Source organism: Saimiri boliviensis, chromosome 9 (genome assembly GCF_048565385.1).
Source record: "Saimiri boliviensis isolate mSaiBol1 chromosome 9, mSaiBol1.pri, whole genome shotgun sequence".
NCBI classification, from domain to species: domain Eukaryota; kingdom Metazoa; phylum Chordata; class Mammalia; order Primates; family Cebidae; genus Saimiri; species Saimiri boliviensis.
This window is the reverse complement of record NC_133457.1, coordinates 56,445,935-56,470,454: the sequence shown is the minus strand read 5'-3', so window position 1 is coordinate 56,470,454 and position 24,520 is coordinate 56,445,935. Positions and strand designations below refer to the sequence as shown.

Genomic DNA, 24,520 nt, shown 5'->3' with positions numbered 1-24,520 from the left:
GGTAGCCTCTGTATTTTGAATATTCTCTAGAAAACAATAGAATTATTTATTAGTGACAGAGTAAATTTAAACATAAAGTAACTCGATGGTCATGACACTTATAAGATTATAATAATGCCTGTTTAAGAGCTGGGCACAGCGGCTCACACCTGTAATCCCAGCACTTTGGATGGCCGAGTTGTGCAGGGATCACCGGTGTCAGGAGTTGAAGATCAACCTGGCCAACATGGTGAAACCCCATATCTACTAAAAAAAAGTAAAATAAAAAAACAGCAACAAAAACAAAAATTAGCTGGGTGTGGTGTTGGGCACCTGTAATCCCAGCTAAGCAGAAGCCTGAGGCAGGAGAATCTCCAGAACCTGGGAGACGGATCTTGCATTGAGCTGAGATCACATCATTGTTCTCCAGCCTGGGCAACAAGACTGAAACTCTGTCTCAAAATACTACTACTAATAGTAATTGTAGTTATACTTGTTTAAGAGAAATGCTGTGGGTGAATTGTGAGACACTGGCTTTACAAGTTGCTGCAATATGCATATTAGAAATGCAGAAGATGTAGAGTGTTGCAGTTTATTCACTCAACTAATAGGAAGAAACTTTTGTTCAAATGAGTTCGGAAATAGAAATGGGGAACTATCATAAATCTCATAATTGTTATGATTTTTTAAAATATAGTCTGAAACTTTTGAGAAAAAATGACTTTCTACTATAAAAAGTCAGACATAAAGAGTTCCTTAATGAAATCTCAAAAGGCTCCTTGGGACTCAAATAAATAATTAAAATAGTTTTGGTAAGAGCTAACTCTAAGGGAATCAGAAACATATGGAATGGAGAAAAACTCCTTGAGGCCAAACTCATTAAAAGTTTTGCAAATGCAAAACATTTGAAAAACAGTGAATAAGCCAGCTGAATGTAAAGCAACTTTGATTTTTACTAGATTTAATTACCAAGCAAAATGAATCCACATTTGCTCCTTTATAACACCACCATTTACAAAACCTTTATAAAACCATACAAAATATCCATTAATTCATTCCAGAAACATTTACTATCTATTTTAAGGCATGATTGTTTAGACTTTAGATAGAGAATACGGAGTTAGACAAAATACCTGCCTTGTGGATTTTGCATTCTCAGAAAATAAGAAAATAGTATGATGTCAACAAAGGATTATATAGAATTTAATGCTAATGTGTGTATTGTTGTTCATATGGCTTAACCTATAGTCTGATATTGCACTGAAATCTTCAACGGAAGAAACAGTCAGGGGTGTGAGAAATCATACTGGCACCTGCAGTCTATCTGAGTATGACTTATGGTTTTCAACTAAATGGCTTTAAGTAACTGAATATAATTTTTCATTTATTTCTTTGTTAATATCTGTACATTCCTGCTTTTTTAATTCTTGCACTTCAGAAAGAAAATTATTTTTTTAATTTTGGGGACAAGGTCTCACTCCATCACCCAGACCGGAGTGCAGTGACACAACCTAGGCTTACTGTAACCTCCACCTTCAGGGACCAAGCAATCCTTCCTTTTCAGCCTCGCAAGTAGTTGGGACTATGGATGTGCACAAACTGGCCCAGTTATGTTTTGTTTTTTGTAGAGATGGGTTTTTGCCATGTTGCCCAGTCTGGTCTCAAACTCTTGGGCTCAAGGGATCCAACCACTTAGGTCTCCCAAAATGCTATGATTACAGGTGTGAACCACTGCACACAGCCAAAAATGAAGTTCTTTTAAATACTGAAAATTCGTCAGTGTTTCTGCTCCTGGCAAAGATTGAGCAGCATCATTTCCTGTAACTGAACTGGCTGAACTAAAGGTGAGCTGTGATGCAGAGAGAATAGCAACAAATAAGAAAGGAACTGAACAGCATTTTAGTTCCTCTTAGTCTGTGCCTCTGTTACATTGTTTTGTTTTGTAAGACACACACACTTAAACGCTCAAGGATAAGCATGAAATTTCATTTTAAAGGCAAATCTAAGCATTTTTAGGATTAGCACTTTTGTATGTCCTTGAAGTTCACTTAAAAGGGGTTGGAGCCGGGCACGGTGGCTCAAGCCTGTAATCCCAGCACTTTGGGAGGCCGAGGCAGGTGGATCACGAGGTCAAGAGGCCGAGACCACCCTGGTCAACATGGTGAAACCCCGTCTCTACTAAAAATACAAAAAATTAGCTGGGCATGGTGGCGCCTGCCTGTAATCCCAGCTAATCAGGAGGCTGAGGCAGGAGAATTGCCTAAACCCAGGAGGCGGAGGTTGCGGTGAGCCGAGATTGCGCCATTGCAATCCAGCCTGGGTAACAAGAGCGAAACTCCGTCTCAAAAAAAAAAAAAATGGGGGGGTTGGAAATATATTAACATACTAGTCATCATATGCAATTGATTGATTGCATGTGATGATTTTTTAAGTTGATAAAACAAGTATCAAACAAAATTGAATTCAATACATCTTTAATGACACTGTGTTACTACAATATGCCAGGTGCTATACAGAAAACACGAGAAACATAAGTAGTACACTCTTCTTTCCAGAAACAACAAAAGGATATACAGGAGGTAAAGCTAGAGAAATGGCACAAACAGAAGCTATTCTAGCCCTCCTTGCTTCCCTGACAGGTACCTTATTAATGTGCATCTTGAGGCACACGTCATAGTTAATGAAATTCAATGCTCATATCTCTATGAATATATACCAATTTTTCACAATGTGCAGACATTAGAAGGCACTGAATAAATTATTTTGAATATTAAAGACTGTATGTGAATAACTGTGTTAGTCTGTTTTCATATTGCTATAAAGCAGGCGTCCTCAAAACAATGGCCCGCGGGCTGCGTGCGGCCCCCTGAGGCCATTTATCCAGCCCCCCGCCGCACTTCAGGAAGGGCCACCTCTTTCACTGGTGGTCAGTGAGAGGAGCACAGTATGTGGCAGCCCTCCAATGGTCTGAGGAACAGTGAACTGGCCCCCTGTGTAAAAAGTCTGGGGATGCCTGCTATAAAGAATTGCCCAAGGCTGGGCATGGTGGCTCATGCCTATAATCTCAGCACTTCAGGAGGCCGAAGCATAAGAATGCTTGACAAAGGAGGCAGAGTTTGCAGTGATGACTCCAGTCTGGGTGACAGGGCTAGATTCTGTCTCAGGGTTGAAAAAAAACAGCCCCAAACTGAGTAATTTATAAAGAAAAGAGGTTTAATTGACTCACAGATCCACATGGATGGCTGGAGAGGCCTCAGGAAACTTACAGTCATGGCCGAAAGTGAAGTAAGCATATCTTACATGGTGGCAGGTGAGAAAGAGCATGTGAAGGAGGAACTGTCAAACACAAAAAACCATCCAATCTCATGAAAACTCACTCACTATCATGATAACAGCCTGGGGAAAAGCACACCTGTGATCCTATCACCTCCCAGCAGGTTCCTCCCTCTATACCTGAGGATTACAATTAGACATAAGATTTGGATGAGGACCAGAGCAAAACCATATAAATAACCAACACAACGTAGAATAATTAGGGGATGATTTACAGGAGAAAAATTAACAACCATGAGAAAAAGTAGACATTAAAAGAGAAAATAAAAAGATGAGTCAACCGCAGAGACAGTGCCCCCAAAATTAGTGGGGAAAATGAGTAAGATACAGTCACAGCTTAGTAAGGACTCTATTTTGATAGGAGTCATGGGTGAGAAAAAGAGTTAAGAGATGTTTGGGTTAAGTAAGCAGGGACAAATGAAAGATAACCTTGCTAGCCAATCTAAGGAACATTGACAATTTCTGGAAATAAATAGTGATGTCACTGAAGAACATGACTATGGAACATGAGAATAATAAGGTTTACACTTAATAAACAATGTTTATATTAGAAAGACTTAGAAACGGCATAATAGTTTTATATAAAGACTTAAGTGAAAATTACAATGGAAGTGAAAGAACATAAAATCAACAGTCCAAATTTAATAATCGCAGATTTTGGAATTGCGATTTTGGAATAATAAATGTTAAACAGGATGATTCAGAAGAGATTATGTTTTCAAGATGAGAGAATAGACATATCAGAAAGCAAAAGTATATGATGTAATCAAAGAAAATCCAGTATTCTGTTAGTAATGTAAGTAGCAGATCAGGAATCAGATGTTGACTTGAAGTCATTGGCACTGAATGTTGATAAACCCATCCTTCTAGATTTAGGCTCAGAGATGAAAATGATAACTTGGCAGATAATTAGATAAAATCCAGAGCACACTCAGAAAGTCTGAGGAGCTCTAGAAAATGCCCAAATTCAAAATAGATAATAAACACAGAAGGAAAGTCTTTCTGCTCCCGTCTTTATTGTTCATTCAGCCACAGTTTGAGTTAAAACAAGGGTTATTCTCAAGTTTTATTTATTCAACTAAGTATCCATTAGGTAACAACCATTTTCAGACACTAGCAGGCATGGAAAAAAAAGTAATGGAACATAATCCTAGTTTTTGAAAATTCCACAATATGTTGAAGAAACAGATGACAAGTGGATTAAATGGATAAATGATCTCATTAAACTTTGAGCCAGTGGTCTTTTCTGATTCAATAATTATAAGTGATTAATTTCCAGTGCAAAAATTATTTCTGTGATATAATGATTCTTCATATAGGGCCAGTAAACAAGTAAGTGTATATCTGTGTGTGAATGTGTGTACGTGTATGTGTACTGACAGAAAGGACTAGAGATGGAGTTTTCTGAGCAGCATCTGGTGAGGATGATCTCATCATTGGTAGTCTCTATGGTACTTCAGTCACTAGTTAGTTTAGACAGATAAGTAATAAAGAGTATGAGAAGTAGCTATTCCAGACCATGGAGTGCAGAATGCTACTTCAAGTGCTGGTCATGAGTTCAAGGTTTGACATAAAAGGGAAATCTGTTTCTATTGAGAACTCAAAGGAAAAAAATTTTATCATATATTTAAAGTAACATACAAAATCATAGCTTTCAGAAAAGAAAATGCTTACTTTTGGTGATAATTTACTCTCTATAGAGAATGATGATTATACATAAGCAGAGTTGCAAGAAGCATTCATTCAGTCATTCATCAGCTATTTACTGAATGGTAACTTCCAGGCATAGTTAAAATGAAAAATCAGAAAATATTTCTGATGACCAGACCTACGGAAAATGCATATCCAATAGACATCAGGGAAATTGTGCTTCTGAATAATAAACTGTCTTATGTCCGACCACATATCCTGGCAATGCCAATTTAAAAATTAGAAAGTAAACATTTATAGTCCTGTTTGAGTGACTGGAGGTTACCAAAGAAGCCGAGAACTAAGAGACCAAGATCCCACTTACAAATCTGTTTGTTTTTTTGAGAAGTAGAATAAGTGGTCTAAGTCTATACCTCGGTCACCCTCACCTCAGAAGTCATGCCGTCTAGGGGTCAGCAGACAAACCTAGAAGGACCAGGAAGATTTTTTCCTAGTAACATTGACTTGAAATCCAGTCTCTGAAAAAATTAAATGACACAATATTTTTATTTAATTTGTATAGACAAATAATATTACTTATTAATGATTCCAGTGGGAAATCTCCTCCTGAAAAAAAAAAATCTTCAGAATCTAACAGAATAAAATCTGAAAAAGAGTATTCCCTTAGGTATAATTGATAATATTATTAGTCCCTTGGTGAAAATAAATAAAAAATTTATAGCAAGATTCACTGTGGCATTATAGATCATTAAGGCAGTGGGCTAATGACTTTATTTGATCTCATTTAATTCCCATATCAATGACACAGTAAACAGCAGAGCTAATGTTTGAGCACAAGTAGTCTCATGTGAATGTCTGCTTTCTTTACTACCATACTATAGTATGTATCCCAGTTTACGAGGTTTTTTTTTTTTTTTTTACAAACAATTAGTTGTTATTCTTCATACACAGGAATTCAAGTGGGGCGTTTATTATAAACACATAGATACCTGGGCTGTGCAGACACTACCTACAGTGACAATGTTGTACCAGTATAAATAAAGTTGAATGTACATTATTTCAAAGAAAATGTTGTATCATAAAGGCTTTTTTATGCCAGTGTGGATAAACATTACACAAAGAGAAACTCGACAAAACCAAGGAAGAAAGATTCACTTACGGTACCTTAAAGAAAACTAAAACAGGTTCTGGTTGAATTAGTAGTTCTCTGTGTATGACTTGTATGGATCTGGTGGGAGCCTGGCTTTTACATTAGTGAATAACTAAAATATCTGCTTCGGGAGAAGATATAGTGTATCCAAAGTGCTAAGAAATCCTCTGGGCAAAGTAGCTGGTGCTGGCAGATGCCCCACTGTGTTAATTTGACTCAAAAAATATTTCTCTTCAGTAAAGATATAATGAATCTGCTTCCCAGTTTAAACCGATCATATCTTTTTAAATAAAATGTTTTAAACAAATGCATTTACTCCTATTTTGAGGAATGACAATGAAGTTATTATCAATAAACTGTTAAACAGCTATTCGCTAAATGGGCACCCATTTACTATCAAGGAAGGTGACATACTGCTCCCATATTACATTTAGATTTTGTTTTCCATTAAATTATCAGCTGTAGAATTGCAGCAAGAGATGATTCCTAAGTGCACATTTTATAGTCCATTTGTGAAGAGACAGACCAGCCCTACTGTAACATTGGTTACAATATTCTCATCATCTACGCAAGAGTGCTCATCTGGGACTGGAAAAAACAGAAATGCCTGCATTAGAAACAGCTCACTAATCTCCTTGCCAATCAGTGCTCTCATGATGTTAGGCTAGGATTATTTTTTAAAAGCTTTTCTTTTTTAATTTTGAAGAGTCCAATCAATATGATTGAAACATATCTTCAATGAAGTATCTGAAGGGTGAAGGAATAAAAAAAGAATCAGTTAAGTCTGAGGATTTATTTCTATCTGCAGTTTCTGGAAAAAAAATTTCGTTTACTTTCATCAGGAGGAGAATGACTGATAATACATTAACACACCAGAAAAGTTTACTCTGAAAATTATTTAAAATTGTAATTTCATTTTCTGTGGCTATTTATTCTATGATTATTAATAATTATTTTTCTGCTTTAATAATTGTACCTATTTGGAGTAAGATTATCTATCACTTCATGTGTCCAAACATGGTAAATGTTACCATTGTTTACACCCTTACACCTGGAAACATTTTTAGTAAGGTCATAGAAAGTAAGTTTTAATTCATAATGGAATAAGAGAATGTGTACATTTCTTAAAAATATGAACACACACAGACACTCACATGTGTGTCTGTGTGTCTGTGTGTGTGTGTGTGTGTGTGTGTGTGTATGTATCTCCTAGATTCTGTAAATAGAAGCTAAGACTTTTGACCTTTGGTGGAGAAACAAAAGAAGAGATTAGATGTTTTTCAACTCCAATTTGTCTTTAGGAGCTGTATTAGCTCAGAAAAACTGGTCTTAGAAACACCAAATTATGTGCTGCTGTCTCTGTGATTAATGGAAAAAAATAACTGGTGCAGGTCTGAAATATCCAAAGCATAAAATGACTAGGGGATTTAATTTCAAATTTTATTTTCAATATGAATGATTCTTTCCCATAGCCTTTCATAGACATGGAAGAATGAAAGAGTGTGACAGAATTTCTCAATTATTTCTTGAAAAGAGGAAAACACAGACAATATAACTTTTTGAACACTTCTAAGAGTCAGTCACAGACCTAAACTTTTTCACTATTATTTTCCTCTGAACTCATTCATTCATTCAAACGCATCCAAAAAGTCTACATGTGATAGGAACATGTAGGCACAGTGGACAGGACAGTGAACAGGTGGTGTTTTCAAAATCAAAACAGTGATAAAAGCCATCACCTGGCTTCTCTGTTCACCGAGCTCCTCCCTTCCCGTCAATTTTATCCACACTTCATAGCAAGAATGACATCATTATTTCCTCAATCTTCTCATTGCCTTTAATTGCCTCAACTCCAGAATCTCAATTTCAATCATATCACTCTTTGATGATCCTCCTCTAAAATTCCAGAGTACTTCATATAATATCAATACTCCAACCACTTTCAATGACATAAAGACCTCCCATGAAATGACTAACATCATTTCTACTGGGTCTTCGTTCTATTCTTTTTCTAGCTTAGAGTTCATGGTCTAGTTCTATAAATCCCACGTTTATGAATCTTGTATTAGGATCAAAGAAGAAAATTGATAGCATACTCAAGGCTTTATCTATAATGATTTGGTGGCATGGACAGTTAAGAGAACCAGCAATTCCAAGTTGCAACTCACACACACACACACACAAAAACCAACCAACTAGAAACACTGGAAAGTCACTACCCACCTGCAAATTCACAATGAGCTAGAATCTTGAAACAACTAGAGTTTTAGAAAAGAGGACATTCAAAAAAGCAGTAACCATAAAAAAGGTGACTACTTCCTCAACTCAATGTAAGCGGGGGGATTGGTGGATTAATGTTAGAGCTCTGTTTTCCCACCCTCTTACTTCCTGCTAATGGCTTCCACTGTCTAATTTCTATAGATGAGATAGGATAAAATAGCTACAGGGACACAATGGGTAGAGCTCAATCTACAGGGAGTAGCACATGGTAGAGAAGAGCAGAAAATACGTTTGAGAAGAGAAAACAAATGAATAACCATACACTCTCAACCCCCACTCTCTTCGCTTAACTAGCCTGACATGATCTCAATCCTGGTTAAATCCGACTATCTCCACATCTCCTGAATCCAAGAAGCTATAAATACTGGATTGGAAAAACAAACCAACAAAATATGCCCATTACTATTTTCACAGTCACTTAAAATCATGACCCAAACCTCCAGTGGATGTGTCACAAGAGGATGATAGTACTTTGTTTTCATACTGTATTTGTTTGCATATTCTCCCAGATGGCCAATTACAACTTCTTTTCTCATTTGAGTCCCCCCAAAATGCCGTTCAAATCAATAGCTGTTAGTGATGGCTTTGTTTCCAATCATCCTGAGACAAGAAATTTAATCAGAATAAAAATTTTTTATCTCACCACCACTATCTTCACCAACCTACTTGCTTTTCCAACCATTTTCTCCATTGTTTGTCCACTCTCCTTGAGAAAGTAGATGCATTTGCCTCCTAATTAGAAACTTCCCCATGTGCACTTGCATAAGATATCCTCTTAGCCACTCAGACATTTTCTCCTGAACTTTTCCCATACATGATTTTTAAAAAAGATTTTTTCCTTTCCATAGGTTCATTCACATAAATCATTGAAAACTTGTAATATATCACATCTTAAAAACAAACAATAGAATACCTGACCTCATAGTCTCCTTTAGCTATTTTTCATTTGTTTAAAAAACCTAATTAAAATACTCTTATCACCTGTTTGTCTCTACTATGACACTAAATCCATACTTCTTCAGTCCAGAACAAAATTCTATCACATCAAAATTAGAGATTAATATTGAGTTTACTATTACAATTTTTCTTACTTTAATAGAGTTTACTTCGCTTCTAGGGTGCCACACTTTCCTGGTTTGACTCCCTCTCAGTGGTCACTCCCTTTCAGACTTTGAAATCTAAATGACCTCTTTTCTTCTTATGTGCACTCATTTTTTAATGTAATTAAATTATTTATTGCTGTGGCCTTATGCACTGTATATTCACTAGTGACTTCATGTTGTTCTATCCAGAATGAATTCTCTCTCCTGCACTTTCATACACATCCAAGTCCTTACATACATGTCAAAAGTAACATGCTCAAAATTCAACTCTTGACATTTCTTCCAGAATGTGCCTCTCTCCACATTTTTGCCACAAGAGTAAGTGATAATAATATTCCAGGTGCGTGAGGAAACAGAGGAAAGATAAGCATGAAAGTAGAAATATGGAAGACATAAATAATATCTGAATTGAATATATAGAATACAAAAAGTAAAATGTCTCTGAACAAATAGCATAGAACACATTAACAGCAGATCATACAAGCAGAATTTCAAGTGGCTTTTTTATATTTGTAATATGGGACTAAAGTCAATGTGAGAGTAAAGGTGATGGGAAGGGAGGGAGAAAAAAAAATGGAGGAATTGGTCAAAATTTGACTAATTAATGAAGACTAAATGTTCACATATTAAACTGCATCAATGAATGTAAAGGAAGAAAAATATTAAGAAAACTACACCAAGACATGTGTAATTCAATTGCTTAAAGCCATGATGAAGAGAAAATCTTAAAAGCAGCTTAAAACCAGAAAATCCTAAAAAAGGAACAAAAATAAGTTTGACTGCAGACTTCTCACCAGGAATGAAGAAACTCAGAGAGCAGTCAAGAAACATATTTAAACTACAACTACTATGAATTCTATGTTGGCATAGAATTTTATATTGGGAAAATATCAAACATATGCAAAAATGAGAAATATTTCAGACAATAAAACTTTAGACAATTCATCACCAGCAGACCAACACTCAAAGAATTATTAAAGTAAGTCACTAGAAGAAAGTAAATGATATTTAAAAGAAATTTCGATCTACCTAACAGAAAAACAGCACCAGAAATTACTACCTTTCTAAAAATGTAAGATTTCTTTCTAATTGTTCAAATCTCCATAGAACATAATTCACTATTTTGTATGGTGACTACCATTAATAATACTGTATCTCATACTTGATATTTGCCCAGAGAGTCACCCTTAAATGGTCTCACCACACACACACACACAAACACACACACACATACAAGTAACCATGTGAGGTTATGAATGTATTAATTAGCTTGATCCTGATAATTTCACATTGTGTGCATATATACATACATCACATTGTAAACCTTAAATATAATTATTGTCAATTAATAAAGCTGAAAAATATAAAGGTATCAAACTTTATAATAAAAATAGTAATATATTTTCAGTTTTTTATGTAAGTATGAAAATTTCAAAAGTAGGGGAGATCTGATCTAACCCACCCACCTCTTGCCTTTAGCCTTCAAGTTTCTAATCTAGCTTTCAGAGACATTTAGTTTATGGTTTAAATAATAATAGACCCCCTACTCAATTGCACTCCAGCCTGAGCAACAAGCAAGACTCCAGCTCAAAAAAAAAATAATAATAATGTTAATAGACCTTCCTCAAACTCGATGGCCTTTGTAAAGCTAATGAGAGACCACCAGGATAGGGGAAGCAGAGGAGACTGAATTCTGCTAAGGTGTAGACATATGCAATTGTCAGTCATTATTTCAGATGTCCTGCAAATAACATCATGATTGTAGATTGGCCTTTAGAGATATTTTTTCAAGGTTTTGCATGTCTGACACCCATGGCTTCACCTGGACTCACAGTTCAAAGGCTCCTGTGGCCCCACCCAGAAACGGCTCATAGGAGGACTATTTTTCACACCCCTATGATTGCACTCCAATAAGTCAGCAGCATGTACCAATTTCCTAGCCACCCGTACCCCATTTCCCCAACTTGTTTTTAAAAACCCCTAACCTACCAGCCTTGGGTGAGATTGATTTGAGTAGTAACTCTTGTCTCCCACTTGGTATAGCCAGTCTTCTATTAAACACTTTCTTTACTACAAAAACAACAAAAGAAGAATATGAGGTAAAGAGCACTATACCAGGAGAGGAAAAATGGAAGTGTACCGTTGCAAGGTGCTTATACTTTCCATCAAGTTACATAATATCACTTGAAGGTAAACTGTGATAAGTTACAAATGCATACTATGAGCAGTAAGCAACCACTGAAGAAGAAAATGTAAATAACACAAAATCTCCAGTTATAGCTGAGACAATAAAGGAAACACAATTGAATAACATAGACTCGGTTAATGTTAAAAAGGCGATCCGTCTATTAAGTCTACTTTCAAAATACAAGATAATTTCATCTTCTTACTATCCCAACCACCTACTTTTGCCAACAGCATCACAGGAGATAGAGGGAGATTGGCCAGTTAATAGATTTTTCTCTTGTGTCAAATTCCTGTGCTCTTTATCAGTCTTCTCACATCCAAAATCCGTATTTCCAATCCCTAAACCAGAGTTGTTCTTGAGTTTTCTGTTGAGAAGTTGAAATAACTGCCTTTATAGACTAATGAGGACTTTTTATCTTGCCCAAATTTCATTTTTATGGGTCTGGAGAGTCATGCTCTATAAACCATAAATTCTCATTAGATGGGTTTTATTTAACCCTATGTATTATAACTTACTTTTCTACCAGACTCTGGGATAATATTACAAGACAAGAAAGAAAGTAAAAATATTTTACCCACAAAACATGTTTCTTTGTCACACTGAAATGGTTCTTCAGGCTGTCCTTTGTGGGAGAAAATTCTCTAGACTTTTTCCTCCCAACCCTTTCCAATTTTGAATAGATTGAGAGTCTAGTACTTTTTAAAGGGTCTGGAACATTTGTCATCTATTTTCTTAAGGAGCAGCCACTATGAGATTTCAAAAGAACCCTTGGTCTCCACAGTCTTTTATCTTAACCTGAACATTTTCTTTCTGCAGATTCCAGGTCTTTAGACAAACTCAACCAATTGTCAATCAGAAAATGTTTAAATTTACCTATAGCCTTGAAGCCCTCCTCTTGGAGTTGTCCTGCCTTTCTGAACCAAACCAGTGTATTTCTAAAATGTATTTAATTGATGCTGCATGCCTCCCTAAAATGTCTAAAACCAAGCTGCTTCCCAACCACTTTGAGCATATGTTTTCTGGACCTCCTGAGGGCTGTGTCATGGGCCATTGTCACTCACATTTGGATCAGAATAAATCTCTTATTTTACAGAGTTTGACTCTTGTTGACACTAATAAATACCACGTTATAGCATCATTTAATCATAAACTTTAAAAAAACAACTTGAAGGGTCATTCTTTTATTCTTTTATTTCAAGCTATTTTATTTTATTATTGATATAGTTTTCACTATTTTATCCTTGTTCTAAAAGAGAAAATATACTAAAAGCTATGCAACATAACTACCAGTCCACATTTGGTCTACAAAAAAAATACCCTTCACCTGACTTAGTTTACAAATAGTGGAGAGTAAAAAATATCATTTAAGATATGAAACTTGTTGATTCATTCCCAAACAAGTAGAATATACTACCATTAGTATCTTAAAAGCAGACATTTTCTGCCTTAAAATTGTCCTATAATACATGTTATTTGTCTAACAGAGAATTCATACTGCAACTTAGCTTTTATTTTTCTGGTTTCCATAGAGACAACAGGATTATTTAATATCCATAGTGGAAAAACATTTTTTAACATTTTCCTTTATTTCAGGACAAAAATTAATTTTCCTAATAATCATGAAAGGAAGGCATATGAAATATTGAAGGCATTACATATTTCAAAATAAATCTAGACATTGCTCCAGTCTTCTGCTTCTTTGCATTTTTTAATTTTTATTTTTTTAACATTTATTAAGCTTCAATTGTTTGATATGTTTTCATATTTGTATTGTTAGAGTAGATAATTAGTCAGACATGTGCAGAGTGGTAGACATGAGCAGAGCCCAGCAGGAATGTCAGGAGCCAATCAGGTAATGGTCAGATACTTGTCAAGCTACCGCTCTAAAATAATATTGGTTGCAGCTGGAACCAGGGAAAGGCCGTCTTCAAATTTTGCTACAGCCACAGTAATCAAAACAGCATAGCACTGGTACCAAAACAGGGATATAGACCAATGGAACAGAACAGAGGCCTTGGAAGTAATGCCACATATCTACAACCAAAGGTAGTCAAAAACTCCTGTAATTGGTGATCAGCAGCTTCCCAATAAGATCTCAAGAGCTGGACAAGTGAGCTCAAGCATTCACATTAATAGGCAAAATAGTAGCATTTAACTGGTATATGACCTTCTTCTAGGAACACTTAAGTGGTAAATGAAGAATGCTTCAAGTGAGCACGTGTACAACTTCAGTGAACACATTGTGCATGTGGCCTCTCCCACTGCACATACAGAATGCAAATGTATATATTAATTATACTTTAAGTTCTGGGGTACATATGCAGATCATGCAGGATTGTTACATAAGTATACACATGCCATGGTTGGTTGTTGCATCCATTCCCCCATCAACTACATTAGGTAATTCTCCTAATGTTATCCCTCCCCAACCTCGCCACTCCCTGCTATCCTTCCCCTAGTTCCACTACCCACCAACAGACCCCAGTGTGTGATGCTTCCCTCCCTGTGTCCATGTGTTCTCATTGTTCAACACCCACTTATGAGTGAGAACATGCAGTGTTTGGTTTTCTGTTCTTGTGTCAATTGCTGAGAATGATGTTTTCCAACTTCATCCACGTCCCTGCAAATGACGTTAACTCATCCTTTTTTATGGTTGTGTAGTATTCCATGGTGTGTATGCGCCACATTTTCTTAATCCAGTCTATCATTGATGGGCATTTGGGTTGGTTACAAGTATTTGCTATTGCAGTAAATCCCACAATGAACACACTTGTGTATGTGTCTTTCTAATAGAACAATTTATAATTGTTTGAGTGTATACCCAGTAATGAGATTACTGGGTTACATGGTATTTTTCTTTCTAGATCCTTGAGGAATTGCCACACTGTCTTCCACAATGGTTGAACTAATTTACACTCCCACCAAACAGTGTAAAAGCATTCCTATTTCTCCACATCCTTTCCAGCATCTGTTGTCTACAGATTAATGATCACCATTCTAACTGACACGAGATGGTATCTCAATGTGTTTTTGATTTGCATTTCTCTAATGACCAGTGATGATTAATATTTTTTCATATGTTTCTTGGCCACATAAATATCTTCTTTAGAAAAGCATCTGTTCATATCCTTTGCCCACTTTTTGATGGCTCTTTCCTTGTAAATTTGTTTTAGTTCTTTGTGGATTCTGGATATTAGCCCTTTGTCAGATAGGTAGCTTGTGAAAATTTTTTCCCATTCTGTTGGTTGCCAGCTCACTCTAATGATTGTTTTTTGTTTTTTGTTTTTTGTTTTTACTGTGCAGAAGCTCTTGAGTTTAATTAGATCTCATTCATCTATTTTGGGTTTTCTTGCCATTGCTTTTGGTGTTTTAGTCATGAAGTCCTTGCCTATGCCTATGTCCTGAATGGTATTGCCTAGGTTTTCTTCCAGGATTTTTATGGTGTTAGGTCTTACATTTAAGTCTTTAATCCATCTGGAGTTAATTTTTGTATAAGGTGTAAGGAAGGGGTCCAGTTTCAGCTTTCTGCATATGGCTGGCAGTTTTCCCAACACCATTTATTAAACAGGGAATTCCTTCCCCATTGTTTGTTTTTGTCAGGTTCGTCAAAGATCAGAGGGTTGTAGATGTGTGGCATTACTTCCAAGGCCTCTGTTCTGTTCCATTGGTCTATATCCCTGTTTTGGTACCAGTGCTATGCTGTTTTGATTACTGTGGCTGTAGCAAAATTTGAAGTCAGGTAGCATGATGCCTCCAGCTTTGTTCTTTCTGTTTAGGATTGTCTTAGCTATGCAGGGTCTTTTTCGGTTTCATATGAAGTTTAAGGTGGATTTTTCCAGTTTTGTGAAGAAGGTCAATGGCAGCAAATTTATAAAACTACAAGTCAAAGGTAAAACTGAGAACTGGAATCTCTCAAGTTGCTCCCTTGGCAACTTCCAAATGTACTTCACTTCCTTTCATTCCTGCTCTAAAACATTTTAATAAACTTTCTCCTGCTCTAAATTTTGCCTTGGTCTCTGACTCTGTCTTATGCACCTAGGTCAAATTCTTTCTTCTGAGGAGGCAAAAATTGAGGTTGCTACAGACAAGTATTCACCACTGCTAAAAATATACCTCAGTTTAAATATCTCTATTAAATTCAAAATATTTATGAGCCTGTTATTATTTTCTCTAAACACACCTCCAATTTTTCTAAGTTTCTGCAAGATAAGAAAGCAGAACTACTTAGAGGTCAAGTTATACAATTGCCACATCTTTTGTAGTATTTCATTTCAAAGATCTTTCATTTACATTTGTTGTAATTTATTTTCTCAATTCTTTCTTTAATTTGAAAACAATTAGCAATTAACAAAATGAAATTTTAATTTTAATATATAATACAAATTCAGTAACGTACTGCATGTACTTTAATAAACAAAAATATACATTGCAATTCACACTCATTTTTAAATTTAAAGTTGTATATGCAAATAGACATTTTAATGTAATTTGTAATTTAAATTTTCTATGACAATAAAACAACATATTTTATATTATTCGGAGATTAGCTTTTAAAATACAATTAACGTGGTAAAATCATGTTAATGAATGCTAACTCTTCTCCCATACACAATATAGAAATGACAAACTATAAATTTTCTGAAGAAAGAGGAATGACAATTCCAGTTTGTTAATTTAAGCAGCATGACATACAATTTTGTATTTTCTTTAATGCTTAAATCACAGTCACACTGGGACTCTTATAGTGTTGGAAAAATATTGAATGCCAAGTGCTTGACAAATTTATATAATTTATATCACATTTCAGGGCAGAAAATCAGAACTGCTGTCTTTGGTACAGACATTTTCTAATAAGCATACCATGTTTTCTTCTTTGGTCTGTTGATATGAAATAAAATATGATAAAAATTACAACCTCATAGATAAATTCTTGCTAACTGCTAATCCTCTCACCTTTAATAACTTGTAATACCTTTTTCCACATTATAAGCCTTGGGATAATCCACTTTGATTATAGTTAATCTGGCCATTTCATAATTTTCAATGAAGATCACTAACTAGGTACGAAAAGAGGATTTATTCTAAAAAGTTAGTAGATGGAGCATCAATCACAATGACAAATTAAAAAGGGACATCATTGGGATTAAATATTTTACTTATATATAGTGAACAAAGGAGAGTTTTCTACAATTTTGGATAAGAGGAATTAGATTGTCCTTTGAGAATCTTAGGCCAGCTTTGGAAGCATCAGCATCACATGGATGGGAGAGTGTGAGGGCCAGAAGGTAAGCAGTTAAGAGGTATATTGTCTATATAGAATTAAGAACTATAACAAAGTCCACCAAAGACAGTCTGCTTTTATTATTTTCATGTATTCATAATTCCAAACAATATTAGAAATAAAATTATCTGAAAAATCAAATATTTTTGACTCATATTCTAATGATTGTTATGATTACTGATGAACTTTAATAACACATATAGAGTTTTCAAGGTAGCACATTTTTATGGCTCATTCTTTAACATATATTGTATTCTACATAGAAGTTAATTTGGAAAACACTCAGTTATACTGTTGACTTCCAACACAGGCAGACTGCTAAAATCTACTCTAGACTCTGTAGATATTTCCAGTGCCTGTAGTGCTATATAATCCTTCTGTCTTTGACACAGTGGATTTGAAATAAGTAAAGATAGTATAATATACATATTATAAAAATTCTATAATTTTACCACTATCTTGAGAAATGGGGCCAGTTCTGGTAATTTATATACAATTCATTTTGTTTTACGGTGCCTCCAAATGAGAGTGCTGCTGTGAAAGGTATATATGCCCACTATTCTTTTCTTTCCAATGACAAGAAGGTCATATTTGGCATCATAATGCATGCTGCTCAATGTTATCTAAACACAAATACATCTGATTATTTAATAAACTAGCATAATCTCATCTAGAAATTTTTTAAAAATTGGCTAGGAAAGATTTAGGCCATCTCATTATCTCTAAATAATGTATCCCCCTATTTACATCTACAACTCCAGGAGATAATGAAGAAAAATATTAATATCAAAAAAAAAATAGCCCATGAAGACTTTCATTTGGTGAAAAACTTGCAGATATTTGAGTATAACTAATTAATATAGCTCTTATGGAATTTTTTTATTTCACTTGCCTTAGATCAAAAACAATTTTATTCACCAATGTTATTTGTGTCACTCATATATCTGACACTCATTGCTTTATGTTTAAAAAAATAAAAAACTCCCAGTTTTTGAGTAAAGTTTTCTATTTTTAAGAAGGTTATATTAACACTCACCCCTTTAGAAAGAGTTTAAATAAAAATCCAAGTAAACCTATAGCTGGTAGATGCTGGCCTCATTGCATGTTGCAGCAAATGTCTCTTCTCAAACAGCTTACAAAGGCTTAACAATAGTTGCCTTTCTTCTCTCAACTTTACAACACTCCATAAACCTGCCATACCATTGTACAAGGCTGAAAAAGCCTGAAGTTGAACACAATGTGGAAACCATAGAAGAAACAAAAAGTAATATACAATTACTGAGAGATTTATGGACATGTTTAATATAAGACAGTGAATCTCCACAGAAAGAACAAAACAGTATTATGAAGCAGGCATTATAGTTTCAATGTGAAAAACTGTTTTAATAGCAGTTAAGAAGACGTGGACAAAAGCAGCAGTTTGGTCCAGCATGGGTGAAGCCCTGTGTACATTATGCAGGGTTCCTCTCTTTCATGAGAGAATAATATATTTGTCAGCCAGTTTGCCTCGAGATATTAGAAGACATAAAACAAGTCACAGTGGTATATTTTCTTTTATGATTTTTAGAAAATTGTACAACCATTGAAACAAAAAGATCATTGGGTAAAAATCCATCCTGTTTAGACCAGTTGTTATCTACCCCTTGAAACTGCAAGATGTGAATATTGAAACTTGTTTCAGTTACGGTTCTCCGGACACATTCAGTCATCAATGAAATAGTGTTGATGCAAAACTGAACATTTAAAAAAATTATAACATGATAGTAATGTTGTCATCTGTTCTTGTTAAAACATATTTGATACAGTGATTTTATTAATTCATGTCAGAATGTTACAGGTAGTTAAATAGGCATAAGCCTGGCAGGAGGGAGCTCGCCTCTTACACACTAGAAATGTAGGCTGATGATTCTGCAATTATTGCATTGCCAGTCCAAAAATTATAATTCAGCAGCCAGGGAGAGGCAATCTCTTGGTAGTCCACACCTGTTCACATTAAAAGTGTTACTTGAATGCAGGCCCTAGGGAGAAACAGCTTCCTGGGCATGCATATTAAGAGACAAAAATGGCAGAGTATGATCTTCTGGGTACATTTCACCAGAGAAAGTAAGAAAGCCTCAGATGGATATGTGTTTAACCCTAAACACATTGCGTGTTCTTATTTCCCAAGGGCAAGGGAGGGCTCTGTGCATGTGGGCAAGCCATTCTAAAGAAGAATCATGGGAAAGAGGTGAGCTTATAAAAGTCCTAGGATCATGGTTAAACAAGGCAGTGGAACTTCTCTCTTTAACCTTGACATGCCTGCTTGGGTCTCTTTCAAGTTCACCTTCCTTGCTTTCCTATTCTAAGGTCTTTTCAAAATCATCTTCCATTCCTGCTCTGGAACTTGCCTCAGTTCCTTTTACTGCTTTATACCCCTCAGTTAAGTTCATTCTTCTGAGGAGGCAAGGACTGAAGTTGGGAGTAAGTATGGGCTATAAACCACACAGAACATATTAATAAAACAGAGATACGGAGACATAACGTCATAGATCTTTTAACAGAAAACAGAAGAGACAAACAATAGAATAAGATTTAACATATGTTGAAGTGGATTACAAAAAAAAAAAAAGTTGGGACAACCGGATAGCAGCAAGGTAGTTCTTTAAATAAATAAATCAGAAAAATAATCTCCCATATTGGTTAAATCCATAAGTATTTAGCTATTGGAAACAGAGTATTATTATTCAGCATGCACGAGAACAAATAGAAGTATCATATAAAAATTTGCAGGAAACCAGAACAAACACTGTAAAGAAAAGTAAGATGACGTATAAATATATCTCAACTAGACTCTCACCAGACTTCTAATAAGCAATAGCAGACACCTGAAGATAAATTATTTTTTAGTGCTGAGGGAAAATGGTAATGAATGTAGAATTCTATATCTAACTTATCTGTCAATCAATAAAGCAAAGTAAAATATTTTAAACAAAGGTTAAGAGAGTTTATTTCAATCGGTCTTTCACTAAAACAATTTCAAAAGATGTACTTTGGAAATTAAAGCCAAAGAAAGTGAAATACTGAGCTAGGAAAGGGGTATTTAAGTATTTAACCATAAATACATGCTTATTGAAAAAGAAAAAAGAGACTTAAGTTTAAAAGAGATTACAAATGTAATGGAATAAAAGCTCTAGGAAACATTATTATGAAAAGAAGGATAAAGAGATTGGAGTTAAAATACTTTAATAACCTTGTATTTTACAGCTGTAAGTAAGTGATACTAAGCTTAGAAATTTGCTATGTCAAATATGGATAATAAAAACTTTAAAGATAACTACTAGAAGCACAAAAGTAGAATGTACAACTGACATCAACACAGAGAAATGATGTATTAGAAAATTTAATTAATGTAGCTTAAATCAGTAAATAACAACAGAACAAGCAAAAGGAAGCAAAAATAAAGCATGGCAAACAAGGTGAAATATGTTTGATCAAGAAACATTTCACTAGAAGAGTGTCCCAAAGATTACAGTGTAGAATATGCTTTAATTATTTAATCAACAGACATTAAGATATTTTTAGATATTTTAATAATGTGTTTTTTTAGCAAGAAAAGTTTGGTTGACATGTTTGCTATAAAACAGATTGAATTACAGAAAAAAAAACTGAAGAAATCTTTGAAGTCCAATTTCATGTTATTATGGAGAGTTCTTATTAATGGCTTGTTGACCGCTAATCCCTTTTATTTTACCTTAGTTATGAACATTTGTAAATGTTTTGTTGACTAGATTATATCAATTAAGATAATGAGAAGTTCAGTTATTTGCAAAGAACAGAAAGGTGAATTGAGTCTCAAATCCAGTTTCTTTAAATAAAAAGGCATTTTTAAATGGAAAAACATTAAGATATATGTAGGCAAATAATATTATATAATTCACTTCCAGGTTCAACTGCAACATGCAATGGGCTTGGCAAACATTAGTTCTGCTATGATCTATATGTTTGTGCCCTCCTTCACAAAAAAGTATTAAGTGTCTGATAGGGGTACATTTTATGGCTTATCGACTCATAATATAGACTCGAAAGTGGCACCTACATTTTGTGTCCTCACATGGAGAGAAACCCCGTCTCAATAAAAACAAAAATTAGCTGGGCATGGTGGCAAGAGCCTGTGATCCCAGCTACTTGGGAGGCTGAGGCAGGAGAATTACTTGAATTGCAGAGGCAGAGTTTGCAGTCTGGCCGGGACAACAAGAGGAAAACTCTGTCTCAGAAAAAAGAAAAAAAAAAAAAAAGGAGAGGTGAATAGGTGAAGCACAGGGGATTTTTAAATGCAGTTAAAATATTTTGTATGATGAGGTTGGTGGTGAATACATGCTGCTATGCATTTTTCAAAATACATAGAACTTTACAGCGTAAATAGTGACCTTAATGTATGCTATATCAAGGAGAAATCATTTAGGAGGTCAGATGACTCCAGGATGAAAAGCAGAATATGGTAAAAACAATACAACTGTACTATAAATATAAGAAGCAATCATGCTGAATGGGGTGAATGAAAAAATACTGATCTAGCTATAAACTATGGAAATGAGTGTAATCTGGAAGACCACAGGCTAAAGAAAGTAGATGCAAGCACGACAATCAAGTTCATGAAATTTTCCCCATGAGGACATGAGTCAATAAATCTTAAATTACTAGACATGTATAGTGGATTTGAACAATTAAATAAATGGATAATGGATGGTGGAAGCCAGATTTCTCATTGTGTGAGTAAGAAGTTGTAGAGAAACAGGAGGAGCAGACTGGGATGATTCGTGTGGTAATGAATTGTCATTGGAGATTTCAGTATAAGCTCATGATTAGCTTACAGAGACAGACAGTTATATGTTACTATGCTTTTAATATTATTGTTTCCTCAAATTTCATATGTTGGAATCTAATCAACAATGTGATATAATTAGGAGGAAAGACATTTGGAGAGGTAATTAAGTCATGGGGGCAGGGCTATTATAAAGGGCATTTGTGCCCTTATAAAACACACAGACACACACACACACACACACACACACACACACGGAGCTCATTTACCCCAACCACCATATATGAACCAGGAAACAAGCCTTCACCAGAAAACAAATCTTCCTGTTCTTTGATCTTGGATTCCCAACATTCAGAACTGTGAGGAATAAATGTCTGCTGTTTTTAAGCCACCCAGTAAATGTTTTGTTTTGTTTTGTTTTTGTGGGTTTTTTTTTTTTTTTTTTTTTTTTTTTTTTTTTTTGCCACAGCAGCCTAAACAGACTAAGACATATGTAGAAATATTTATAGATATAGGCCATATAAGAAGGCCTAGAAACAATAAGACACCTATAGCAATCAGCACACCTAGCACCCAAATATTGGTTTGTAATATTATTTTCCAATAAAAGGGCCCAGGAATCCTTGGATAAATGATGCTTCTAAAGTTGGGCCATGATATATGCCAGGTGATTCCAGAGCTTCTTTAGTGACAAAGGGTAAGGACGTGCTAACACAAACCAACACACACATAATGATGGGCTATGTTAAAAGTGCTCAGAAGCCAATTGAAAGTGCTCCCAATTTCCATTTGAACAAAAAAATAAGTTAGTATTATAACTAAAAGTCTAAAAATTACATGAGTCTGTCTGCTTATAAAAATACATGACTGGGCCGGGCGCGGTGGCTCAAGCCTGTAATCCCAGCACTTTGGGAGGCCGAGGCAGGTGGATCACAAGGTCGAGAGATCGAGACCAACCTGGTCAACATGGTGAAACCCCGTCTCTACTAAAAATACAAAAAATTAGCTGGGCATGGTGGCGCGTGCCTGTAATCCCAGCTACTCAGGAGGCTGAGGCAGGAGAATTGCCTGAACCCAGGAGGCGGAGGTTGCAGTGAGCCGAGATCGCGCCATTGCACTCCAGCCTGGGTAACAAGAGCGAAACTCCGTCTCAAAAAAAAAAAAAAAAAAATGACTGAATAAATAAATGAGGTCAAAACTACATCTCTTGTGCAACAGAATGTCAAGTAATTTGTGTAGATAATTTGCCTTTAAGGAATAGGAGCATAACTCTTTATTTCTTAATGTTAGAGTTCATGTGTGAGCACAACTCCTCATTCTTTCATGTCATTATTTAGAGACTTCCATAAGTACTCCTCAAAACTCTCCGAGTCATCAAAAACAGAGAAACTGTCATAGCTAAGAGGCGCCTAAGGACATGAGAACTGTTATCCAGCATGTTATTCTGGAACAGGAAAAAAAGGTATTTGTTAAAAACTAAAGAAATTTGAAGGATGTATGGATATTAGTTAATAAAGTGTGTCAATATCTCATCATTAATTCTGACATATATATCATAATATAAGATGTTAATGATAGCAGAATCCTGGTGTGGGTCTCATAGGCAGAGTAACATTTTCCCACAAAGATGTCCAGGTCCTAATCTCCAGAACCTGTGGATGTGTTACTTTAAAGACCCCAAGATAAGCCGATATTGGATTATCTGTGTGGGCCCAATCTAATCACACAAATCTTGAGAAGCAAAGAACTTATCCTGATAGTGAGGAGACAGGTGAGACAACAGAATAGAGGAATAATTTGAAGCATGAAAGCAACTCCATGGGCCAACAGTGGCTTTGAACATGGAGAGGGACTGTGAACTATGGAATGTGGGTGTCCAATAGAAGGTGGAAATCAAGTCTCTCCTGGAACTTTCAGAAACACAGCCCCATGGATAACTTGATTTTAGTCCTGTGAGACCCTTCGACCCATGTTTTACTTCTTACTTACAGAACTGTAATGATTAAATGGAGGGTATTTTTGTGTGTGTGTGTGTGTGTGTGTGTGTGTGTGTGATGCTACATTCGTGGTAATTTGTTACAGTGATAATAATAATAAAAGAAATAAAAGGCTATATGGGAACTCTGTGATATCTACACATTTTTTTCTGTGAATCTATTTTAAAATAAGAAGCTTACTTAAATATAATGTCAGTTAATGTTTTGAAGCTAAATGAAGAATAAACTTGAGAAGGAAGAATATATTATTTGCATATAATGTATCTGTGAGAAGACAGAGTAAATAAAGTGATTTAACTGAAGTGCTATAAAACATAAAACTTCAGTGGTCCAGTAACTCATCCCCCTAAATTCTTTTATCATATTGCCAACTTTATGTCCAAGAAATGCCCTATTACAAATGGTAATCTAGTGTACTTCCAGCTTGAGTGGCACAATATTTTCCAACATTCTGTTTTACTTTTTCTAAAATAGCTGAATGCCCATTCTCTGAGTTTGGAGAAGTCCAGACATTTCACTTATCACCAAGGGCCTTCAGGAGAGGACTGTTTTCAGATTTATCTCCTGCTACAGCCCCTACCTGGACTGTCCTTCCACAACCTTCATCAGTCGCCCTTTTCCAGCTTCCTTCATATTTTTGTTCCCTCAATATTCCATGTTGGACAAAACTCTTCCTCATTTCAACCACAGCAAAGTTAGCATCATTTTGTTCTTTTTTTTTTGACCATGCAGTAGAAAGCAACTTTAATTTCAGTGTG

General features: G+C 35.3%; 1 long non-coding RNA gene across 2 annotated transcripts in view; it reads left to right on the top strand.

The window, feature by feature from the left end:
- LOC141585650 (uncharacterized) overlaps positions 1-24,520 on the top strand; it is a 209,504-nt gene that overhangs the window by 168,356 nt on the left and 16,628 nt on the right. For both annotated transcript variants that reach the window (XR_012519253.1, XR_012519252.1), the window contains exon 8: positions 23,103-23,227. This is a non-coding gene — a long non-coding RNA (uncharacterized LOC141585650). The remainder of the gene's footprint in view (positions 1-23,102; positions 23,228-24,520) is intronic.